The sequence below is a fragment of the Oryctolagus cuniculus genome, chromosome 16, assembly GCF_051225735.1.
Source record: "Oryctolagus cuniculus isolate XC-2025 breed Fujian yellow rabbit chromosome 16, ASM5122573v1, whole genome shotgun sequence".
Lineage (NCBI taxonomy): Eukaryota > Metazoa > Chordata > Mammalia > Lagomorpha > Leporidae > Oryctolagus > Oryctolagus cuniculus.
Window position 1 is genome coordinate 23,907,990 of NC_142882.1, and position 7,657 is coordinate 23,915,646.

At 51.8% G+C, this 7,657-nt stretch overlaps 1 protein-coding gene across 7 annotated transcripts in view; it reads right to left on the reverse strand.

The window, feature by feature from the left end:
- The window catches only part of BRD4 (bromodomain containing 4), an 81,434-nt gene extending 73,809 nt beyond the window's left edge, over nt 1-7,625 (reverse strand). For 3 of the 7 annotated variants that reach the window (XM_070058787.2, XM_070058786.2, XM_070058785.2), the window contains exon 1: nt 6,921-7,066. The gene's annotated coding sequence lies outside the window, so the exon portion shown is untranslated. Of the gene's footprint in view, nt 1-6,920; nt 7,067-7,380 lie in introns of those variants that run through there. The other 4 variants (XM_070058790.2, XM_089315935.1, XM_070058791.2 and 1 more) reach the window with 3 other exon arrangements.
- Between the last annotated feature and the right edge of the window lie 32 nt (nt 7,626-7,657).

Below are 7,657 nucleotides of genomic sequence, written 5' to 3' on the forward strand. Positions count from 1 at the left end.
TGAGGTGGGACAAGTGGGGACCCTTGCCATACACAAAGAGACACAGGCTTTAACCCAATTCATGTTTCTGTAAACTGCCCAACATCAAGTCCTATTTCTCTCCATAGGCCCTGGTGGCTCTTGAAAAAAAAAAAAGCAGCTGGGAAAAAAAAGGAGTTTCAGCCTTGAGACCAAGACAAGGTAGTGACCGCACACAAGAAAAGAAGGGCGGGCCTGCACAGACATTCCCAGCTTCAGGCAGAGCAAAATGGGCCCTCCTAGGCTACACTCTGCCTGTCCCAAGGCACTTTACTACATTAAGACATGAGGCCCTGGACAGTACCCATAGGTACCCAACCTTTGTCCACCCTCCATGCTTAGACATGGAGATCCCATTTTACAAGGGCGATAACTGAGGCTTATAGGGATTATGTAACTTGCCTGAGATCAAGGCCAGAAGGGGATGGGGCCGAAACCTTAACAGAGGACTCCACTGGTCTCCCTCTCTGGGACCAAGTTCCACCCCAGCCAACCAAACCTGCTTGCCACAGCCCAAGGTCCCAGAATCTTCCAAAATGGGCAGAACACGCTAACACATGTCAAGCAAAACGACCACAGAATAGCCTATTTACACGATAAAATAAACAAAGTCTTTATTTCTAAGTATCTCACACACAGAACAAATGGCAAATCTATACAGGCTCTCTTCATCTGAGATCATCTAACTTGTGAAAGAAACATATGCTCCAATTTTATCTCACACTCACGAGGCATCCTTCATGGAACGGAATCCTGATGGTCCCTAGTCACACAGACTGACATCAACAGGTTCTTACAGTCAAAGGGCCAAAGTCCATTAGCAGTGTCCCAGCCTCCCCATCAGGAACTCCACTTCCCTGCCACACCCAGGGGGTTCACTCTTTCTAAAATCTTTCCAGACACACCCTGACTGGTGGTGCACACCTTCCAGGGCACCAGATCCCTTTCTGTGAGCCTGAACATCATTACATTCAAATCAGGGCCCAGGGAGGCAGGAAGGGATGAAGGGATGCTGAGCAGTGCTCTGGAAAAACATCAGAACGCCAGTGCCTCTGGTCCCCTGACCGTGTCTTTGTTCACATAACCAGGTTTGCACAGAATGAGTCAGTTACTCATTTTAGGCCAGGAGAGACTGGAGCCACTTTCTCCTGCTGGATCATTTTCCCCAGGATCGACAGCAAACATCCTCGGGTGGGTGCTCAGAGAGTTGCTGCATCCCCACTAATCCCATTATCACCACTCTTAATCTCATTATTGGATAAAAACAAGTGCAATCCCCCTTGAAATCACCTCCCCACCACTGGTCTCCACTCACAGCTGACTTCGTGGAAAGCACCCGGTGACCTGTCTGGTAGCCAAGGCTGCTCTGCTGGTCCTGCCCCAGCTGCCAGCAGGTCTGTGCCCATCCCTGCCTCCTCCTTACGCTTCTATTCTTTAGCCTGGGCAAGGACAGTGAGCAGTTGACCTAGGGGCCAAGCCATGTGCCTTGTGCCTCTTGAGGTGTGTCTCATTTTACCCTCATCCAAGAGCTGGGCAAGCCAAGCGCAGGGAAGGCTGAGTGACAGACTGAAGGTCACACAGCAGGCAAGCAGGGTCAGGATTCAAACTCTGGGTCTGACCGTGCCACACAGCCTGTGGCAGTCTCTGGGTGGGGGCAGGCTAGCACAAACTTGCCGTGAGCAGATGGCAAGGGGCTGCTCAAGCAGTCAGACGCAGTCAACTCCTATTCCAGGATCAAGAGACTTGATGTCACGCAGCAAAGTCCAACCCTGGGCAGGAGCTAGGAGAAGGGTCAAAGAGCAGGAGCCCAGAGGTACACCTGCTCCTCAGAAACTCTCAGAACAGAGACCCTGCACTGTGTTCACACAGTGGTCATCTGTGTGTTGGGGGGAGGGGGAGTTATTTTTAAAAACCTCATCCTTATAAACAGATGTAAAATCAAGCTGTGATTATGGATAAACACAAATCCATGCCACCTTTCTGGAGAAATAACTTGTTTACACACACACACACACACTGATCTAGTGAAAAGAGAAAACACAAAAAGCACGTACAAGTTAAATTATGGTACTATTGCATGACACCTAGGCTTCCACGTCTGGAAAGATTCACAATGTCTTTTTTTTTTTTTTCTTAAAAAAAGCTTTGAGTACATAACAATTTTGCTACCCAAAAGTAGAAAAAAGACTGAAAGGAAATACAAATGGGATTAAAAGATAGTAAGTGGGGGCCTGTGTTGAAGCACAGCAAGTCAAGCCGCTTGCTGCCAGAAATGCAGGCATCCCGTATTGTGTTGGCTGCTCTGCTTCCAATTCAGCTGCTGGGTAATGGCCTGGGAAAAGCAGCAGCAGATGGCCCAAGTGTTTAGGCCTGTGCCGCCACCTATGTGGGAGACCTGGATGGAGCTCCTGGCTTCAGCCTGGCCCAGTGCTGGCCACTGCAGCCAACTGGGGAGTGAACCAGTGGATGGAAGATCACTCTCTCGCTCTCCCCACCTGTAACTCTTTCAAATAAATACATAAACCTCTAAAACAAAAAACATAACAATTACTATCTAGGAGCCAGATTAAGCTGCTGCTTACAATGCCCACATCCCATATCAGAGCACAGGTTTCAGCTTCAGCTGCTCCGCTTAAGATTCAGCTCCTTGCTAATTCACCTGGGAAAGCAGCAGATGGCCCCAGTGCTAGGGCCCCTGCCACCAACATGAAGACTCCCCCGCCCCCAATGGAGTTCCAGGCTCCAGGCTTCAGCCTGGCCCAGCCCCGGCTACTGCAGCCATCTGGCGAGTGAACCAGTGGACGGAAATTCTCCATCTCTGTCATTCTGCCTTTCAAATAAATAAATACACGTATTTAAAAAGGTTAAGCATCTAATACTGTTTTAACACCCTGAGTTATTAAAATTCCTTAAAACAGCACACACTCTACTTCTACTTAAAGGAAAAACCCTCAGAATCTCATTTTTCAATAACGTGGACCAGTGGACACTACCTTCCTTCAGGGTGTGGAAAAGAACGGACAGATGGCTGATCTGCCCTAATCCTGACAGCAGACTCACCCTTCAACTCTTTCCTCAGAATGGGCTACATCCCATGCCTTTTGCGGGGACAGGTGGATAAGGTTTAATCAAGGTTACTAGCCTACCTAGGCTGAAAACACCATGTTTTTAAATAAAAATCGCCTTTTACATAAAGGTGCATCTTCGAAACTTTCCTGTTATCATTTCAAGCTGCTTTCTAAGTGTCTGTAATTTTAAAAAACCAAAAATAATTAAACCTTGCCGAGCATACTACAATCCTGTCCACACGCTATCTTCCTTTAATTAATTTAAATGATTACACCATTTCCCATCCTTTTACCCCTTCTGAAAAAGTACTCTAAAATCAACATAGTTAAAAGTCACGGCTCAGCCTAAAAATATTACGCCCAGTTGCCACCCGGCCCAGCAACTCCACTCCCAGACACCCTCCAGAGAGACACTAACACACGGGGAGAGACACAGCACACCACCAAGGTTCAAAGGGTTCCTACGGCCTGCTGCTTTGGGCAGTTGTCTGGGGTCTTGGGGAACATCTCCCCCACTTGCAGAAGGGGTGAGTTATCCACATCAATACAAAAAAAATCGCCTTGTATATGAATGTTTACAGCAGCTCTATTCACAACAGCGAACAGGGAAAATAAGCCCAACGTCTACTACTGACGAAAGATAACTGAAATACATGGTACATCCAAATAATGAAGCATTATGCAGTCATAAAAAGGAATGGAGGGCTGATGGGTACTACACAGCATGAACCTCCTGAAAACATGCTGAGTGAAAGAAACCAGATACAAAGAGTTACATATTGCATGCTTGCTTCCAGAAATATCTGCAACAGGCCAAGTTATAGAAACTGGAGAGTAGATCAGTGGTTAGGGGCCAGAGAGTGACTGCTAGTGGATAGTGTTTCTTGGGGGGGGGGGGGGGGGAATGTCCAAAAATTGGCTGTGACTACCAGAAATTGGTAACTGCATTCTGAGCATTGTATCTCAAAGTTATCGCTACGGGAAAAAAAAAAGATGTTTGCTATTATTTTCTGATGGCATTACGCTCAAATCATACATAGCCGATGTTCACAATAAAGACTAATACAAAGACTGCACATACCCAAATAAAGTCATCTCACAAACGTCCCCTATGCCTAACCAAAGCTCTGGCACTAACTGTGCAGGGACTGGCTGATCATACACACCTGAAGGCAGAACACTAAAAAATGCAGGCGAGGTTTAAAAGCAAAAAAAAAAAAAAAGAAAGAAAGAAAAGAAAGGGGGGGGTCATGTTTTTATTGACGCGAAAACTCACATTAAGAAAAGCTACTACCCACACTTGTTTACTGCCACTTCTCCCTCTTGAAGCACTCTCTGCAGGTCAGGCTTGAACCACAGCCCAAATCCACTCACCACATTTCAAACTGCTAAGTGGGAAAAGCACAGCAGTCGGCGCAAGGAAGCCATCACGGCCAGGCTCCGAGGGCTATCGACTTCACTGCAATTCCAGGCACCCTCGGCTAAAACTCACATTCTTTCTATGTCACTGTTGACCAAGGATGCGCGCTGCTAACATTTTTTTTTTTTTCAGAGGAATGATTTGCATTTGGGATTGTGGACAGGCCAAATTCCTGCTCAATTATCCTTCCAGTTAATTCATTCAAAGACTATTTAGGTGCTCTTCCAGGCACTTTAGATAGAACAGAAAATACGCAAGCCAAGGAAACAAAGCGCTGCCCCAGGGGAACTTACATTCTGGTTTAGAAAAAAAAAAAAGAAATTTTCTTTTTACAAACTCGTGTTATGTATGAAGTGGAATGTGAGCATTAGCAAGCAATTCTCACCTTGCCAACGTCCAGTCTCTTCTAAATACCAACAACCACACAGATATCTGAAACATCAGCAGCAGTTTCTAATGACAAAGTTTATCCGAAATCAGAAATTATGACCAATTCGACAGATGACAGCAGCACTGAGATGACAAACATTTTCTGCTAAAAACAAAAAACAAAACAAAACCTAACCCTGACCTGTCTTGTCAGAACTCCATAAAGCTCAAGCCATTCAATAGCCTGAACTGTACAACAGGAAAATACTGCATTTTCCTCCCACCCCCCAAACCTCCCAAAGCCCAAGTACATTTTAGTACAAAGATCACAGTCACTGGCTCAAAAGGTAACTTTTGGGAAACAAAGTCTAAATTCCTTTAAACAATCCAATAATTTGGTGGAAATTTTACTAAGTAGCAATGATTCTCTCGCCATTCTTGGCTCAATCTCTTCTTTTTCCCCCTCGCTACCGTTCAGGCTAGGGAAGTGAGGCGATCCGGCACCCACCCTTAAGGAAAGGCATTCCCTTTCCAGTTTCACTTTCCTCTGCAGGCGCAGCCCTAACTCCAGCAGGCCGCCTGGGCTGAATGAGAGCAAGACACGGGTCCGTGGGCTGTTCCTCCAGTGGGCACCAACTGAAACCCTCTCTCCAGGGACTCTCCTACTGCAGCCTGAGAGCCCTAAAGTTTCCCCTCAAAGTAAGAAACATGGCGGATAATAACCGGGCAATGCATTGTTTCAGATTAGCCTTTTCAGTCTCCATTTAATCAACACAAGTCATCTGAGAGGCTTATCTGTCTCTGGTTGAAACTTGGTGGGGGGGGGGGGCGCAGAAATTGGTTATCTACAATGCCTCGGTGGAACGATAACCCCCATGCAAACTAAGCTCAAAGGAATGTTTCATTAATTACTGGCAAGGTCCGAAGACAAACGGTGCCGTCTAAAACTTTCCTGAAATTGAGCACACATTCGCAAATCCATCAGGGTATTATTATTATTATTACTGTCTTACAAGTTCCAAGGAGTACAAATTCCAAGAACTAACAATTTAGGGAACCTGACTGCTCCATTCACAAGAATCTCCCCGATCAAGTATTTACAGCACCAAAGAACCACAGGCTCTGAGGCACCCTCTGCCACGGGTATTATTATTATTATTTTCCCCTAACCGCGAACTGAGCAAAGACGTTTCCATCCTGAGCATGCAGACTCCGGGAAGGCCACGCACCCCCCCCCCCCCAACTCCCCAGGCCGCGGGAAATGCAGACAAGCAAACTAGCGAGCGAAATACCACCACTCCGCCTCCCCCTAAAAAAAAAACCACACCAACAAAGCGTGGTGCCGAGTGGAAGGCAGGCAGGCCGGCCGGCCGCCCAGCAGAAGCACATGATTCATGCTCGGGCCTGAGCGCAAGTGTTCACCACTGTCCGGGATCTCCCATCCTCAACGCGGGCCGGCCCTCGGGGGCATCACCCCCGGCTCAAGTCGGGCTACTTCCGTTTGGAAAAGGGGAGGCTGGAAGGGGTGGGGGGTGTCATTTTATTTCGCTGAATCACAACTCCTTCACATCTCCACCCCAAACCACCACACGGGGGGAAAAGGAAGAGGGAGGGAGAAAAAAAAAAAAAGGCATTGCAAGGACGCCAGCGAACCCCAACCTAGCAAAAAGAAAAGAAAAGAAAAAAAGCACAAAGCGCTCGGCCAAGGGGCTGCCAGGCCGGGAGTGGGTGGGTCAACAGGGCCACGCTCGGTCCGCCCGGGCACCGCTCGCACCTCCCCGCCCGGGCCTGTCTGCGGCCAAGCGTGCGGTGGAGGCTTCCTCCCTCCCGAGGGGCCCCGGCCCTCTCCGCAGAGCCGCGGGCACGGCGGGAAGGTGAGGACATCCATGGGGGCGGGGGCGCGCTGCCCCGGCCCGGCACAAGGACCCAGGAGCCAGAGGGAGCGTGCGCCGGGGCCCAGCCCACAGGGGAGTCACCGCCGAGCCTGCCCCGGGCACCTCGGCCGAGAACGGCCACCGCCGCCCGCACGCCGGGCCCGGACTTACCGGGGCCGGGCGCGCCGCGGCCCCGCGGCCGCAGCTTCTTCCTCCTCTTCCTCCTCCTCCTCCTCCTCACTTGACAAAATGGCGGCGGCAGGAAGTGCCGGGCGCCTCGACCCGCCCCCTGCCCGCCCCCGGCCGCCCGCCCCGCCGCGGCGCCCGCGCCCCCCAGCGCCCCGACCCCGCCGGTCAGCCCGAGGAAAGGGCGGCGGCGGCGCCGCGCACCGGACGCCCGCGAGCGGCCCGACGCCAACGGCGCAGGCAGGCCCCGGCGCGGGGCAAGCGGCGCGGGAGGCCCGCAGGCCCGAGCCCGCGTAGCCCCGGCTCCCCGCCCCCGCGCCGCGCCGATGGCGTAGGTGGAGGCGCACCGGCCCCATTACGCAATGCAGGTTACGCGGGCCGTGCCGCGGACCCGCCGCCCGCCCCGCGCCGCCCGCCGCCCCGAAGGGCACTCGCTGGTCCTCACCTGAGACGCTAGGCCGCACGCCGCCCCCGCCGCCAGCCGCCCGCTGCCGCCGCCCCCTCCCCGGCTGCCTGCCGCGGCGCCGGGGCCCGCCCGCCGCGCCCGCCGCTCAGCCGCGCTCCCAGGCCCCGCTCGCCCGCGGGCACCGCCGGCAGCCGACGCCGTGGCGCCGCCGCCGCCGCCACTGCTTCGGCTCCTCGGCTGCGGAGAGCAGAACAAACAGCCCTGCCGCCGCCGCCGCCGCCGCCAGCGCACTGACGTCACCGCGCACGCTACGCGC